The sequence below is a fragment of the Triticum aestivum genome, unplaced genomic scaffold, assembly GCF_018294505.1.
Source record: "Triticum aestivum cultivar Chinese Spring unplaced genomic scaffold, IWGSC CS RefSeq v2.1 scaffold164194, whole genome shotgun sequence".
NCBI lineage: Eukaryota > Viridiplantae > Streptophyta > Magnoliopsida > Poales > Poaceae > Triticum > Triticum aestivum.
The window spans coordinates 1-3089 of record NW_025236792.1 but is presented as its reverse complement, the minus strand read 5'-3'; the positions used below and the strand labels follow the sequence as shown (position 1 = coordinate 3089).

At 40.3% G+C, this 3089-nt stretch overlaps 1 long non-coding RNA gene across 1 annotated transcript; it reads right to left on the bottom strand.

Annotated features, from left to right (window-relative positions):
- Window positions 1–640: 640 nt before the first annotated feature.
- Window positions 641–2441, bottom strand: LOC123176470 (uncharacterized). The gene is made up of 3 exons (XR_006488533.1): window positions 2069–2441; window positions 1474–1522; window positions 641–950 (listed from the first exon to the last, which is right to left on the bottom strand). It is a non-coding gene; the product is annotated as an uncharacterized lncRNA (long non-coding RNA).
- Window positions 2442–3089: the final 648 nt, after the last annotated feature.

Below are 3089 nucleotides of genomic sequence, written 5' to 3'. Positions count from 1 at the left end.
TCTCATCATTGAACTGGACTTCCTTTCTGGCTGATCGATTTGATATTTTGATTCCAGACAAAAGTGCAGTTGTAATGCTATTTCCCGTGTGTGCGTACGTGTAAAGGATTTTGGCGGGGAAGAGAAGGGAGATTCCAGCCTTGTGCCCCTGGCTGCAGGTGTGTAAAGTAGAGTAGTGATGTAACGCCTGTGTTGTCCTTCGGATTTTCGGTCGCATCCATGCATCTTGTAAAACATTGTACAGTAATTCTTCTGCATGCATCTTGTGATATGATGAAGTGCTGCATGCTTCATGCATGTGCTATGCTGCGCCGATCGAGCGTGCATGTAGGGCCGTCCGGCAGGTGAGGATCCCGTTTGGTTTGAGATGGTGCATGAGACGATGCTGACAGAGAGGAAGAGCGCTCGCGCCTGCCGATCTCTTCCATGACTAGGTAGGAACTGCGGCTTGCCGCATCCGGCAGCGGTGCTGCCGGGTACAAGTCATATCCAACCCGGTAATACAGTCATCGAAGCATTGCAAATATAAAAAAAATAGCACGATATTGCGGCCTGCCACACCCCACCCAGTCCCGTTTTAGCTAATCCGGTAATATATAATAGATATCTTGGAATGTTTAACAATCCAACATATGGTATATATTTATTCAGTCTAACAATCCAACACCTGGTAGTATTACTCAAAAAGCAGAAGATAATATTTACTTACAACAGTTATGGTCCAATTCAAAACATCAAATCTCGTTACAAACCATTGGTGCATTTGTTAACAATTGTAGCATGAAATACCTGAAGATCAAGGTTCCGTACTATATACCAAAAGCAGGTCATATAAGTTATTTATTTACAATGCTTTAATACAGCATTTTACCAAACTATGTAGTTGGCTATGAGTAGCTTGCTCCAAACACCTTGTCATCTGATTTTCTTGAGTGTTGCGATGGACGCATCTGTTGAAAGACATCTCGTATTAGCCAAATTATGCATATAGTGTGTGTATGTATAGCAAGAAAACAATTTCATGCACTGACCCCCTATGAAAGGTTTTGGGCAGTAGGTGATAGGTGGTCCTCCTAATCCTTAAAAATGAAGACGCATATACAAACTTCCTTAAAGTTTGGTGACTGTTTCAGAGGGCATGGTTATGTCCATCCTAACTCATGAGATCTTATGTGTTTTCAAATCATATTAGTTATTACTGGTCCTTTTCGTAACATAGTCAGATAAAAGTAAAAGGCACAAGATTATATGAGGAATTCAAATACTTCTGACCAAATCCACGAATAGAATGATTGGATACTACACCACTGATAGTTTTAATAACTAATATATGAGAAATTGAAATACTTTTGATTGAGTCCACAGTGAGTTCAATGTCTGGTTGACGGAATGATGGGATACTACACTACTTAAAATTCGGACTCAGTAAGACTTAAAGGAATATGATATGTTGTCGCCAATTTACTTACTTACCCTCCTTCCCTCATTATGTGAAGTGTAGCAAAGTTTGGTGAGATTAGGCCTGAACAGATATAAGAAAAGAGCATGAGCAAGAACAAATAACATATACGTCTTTTATCGACTTGTCATAGATAATGTAGGATAAACGAACTAAATATGCTTTGAAAAAGAATGTCAATTTCTACCACCTAAACAATTGAGAGATTACTCATAATCCAAAAGCATTGTTCTCTATAGAACACTAATCAGACCATGTGAAATCGGAGCAAGAGTTTGACACGAACAATAGGCAACAAACTGGAGCTAACAATGCAATGTGGTCTAAAGAAGACAAATAGACAACGGATTGGCCAAGCTATTGACATCCCAGGCAACATTTATCTAATTGTTCTTATTGTGTACGGGTAGTTGTGGACTGGAGCTAACGACATTTAGGAATAACAGGCAGTGCATATACGTGAGTGATGGTCAGACATAGCAGTTGAAGCATAAAGAGAGCATATTGGACAGGAAAACACAAATTTACAAACCCAGACTGAGCTGCAGGTGTTCATCCTACTCTACTGAAACAAATGAAAAAAAGGGTAGGGTGTAGGATCTGCTATACCTAGGGCGTGCAGAGGCAGCAGAAGTTGAGATCCTCTCGGCGCGTGGTTCGTGCCAGATATCCTCACCCACCACTGGAAGGTGCTCGTCCAGAATAGATGGGGTGCCCAAGAATCAAGCGAGGAAGAAGACCACCGGGAGGATGGTAGTGAGCTCGCCCACCAAACCCTGGGTCAAGTACTGGGGCAGCCCGGCGTGACGGAACCCGCTAAAACATATAGGCCACCGTAGCGGCTTGAGAGGAGGGGTGACGGGGGATGGACCTCAGGCTGCAATAGCAATAGAAACATAATCTGAAGCAAGATTGATCAGGTTGTTTTTTTCAACTGATTAAGAACTGCTGCAATTTATGCTGCCGATGCATGGTTACATTGTAGTCAACAGGGACTGGTAATGAAATAAAGAAATGACTATACTGCAGAGGAAGCTCATAACTAAAAGGAAACTGCAATAAAAGTAACTACCTGAAGAAATAGGAACCACAACAACTCTCTGTATCAATTGCTCCCTCTGAATCTCTATCAATCATCTACTTCCTTTGGATGGACAGATGTAAATCACATCAAAATTCACCCTAGAAGAACAGAGTACAAAACAAATATAGTCAACAATCTAGAGGTACCACCGACAGTAAACATCATAGCAAATAAACACCATATAGAAGCATGACCCTTTATTAGAAATAGTGCCGTGCGTGACCTATGACTGAAACTACAATCAGGATAAAGCACAAACATAAACGATGTAATAAACTGGGTGTTCCTGGGTGTTCACCATATTGTTTCCTATAAAGCAATAGTGTAGGTTGATTTTCTAAATCTTTCATACCATTGATTAGAGGCAATAATACAAAGTGATTTTCTAAATCGTTCGTGCCATTGATTAGAAGCAATAGTACAAACTGATTTTCTAAATCTTTCATACCATTGATTAGAATCAATAGTACAGACTGATTTTCTAAATCTATATCTTTTATCACATCTTCACCAATTTCTTGGTACCATTTTTTCTATAGCACCCAG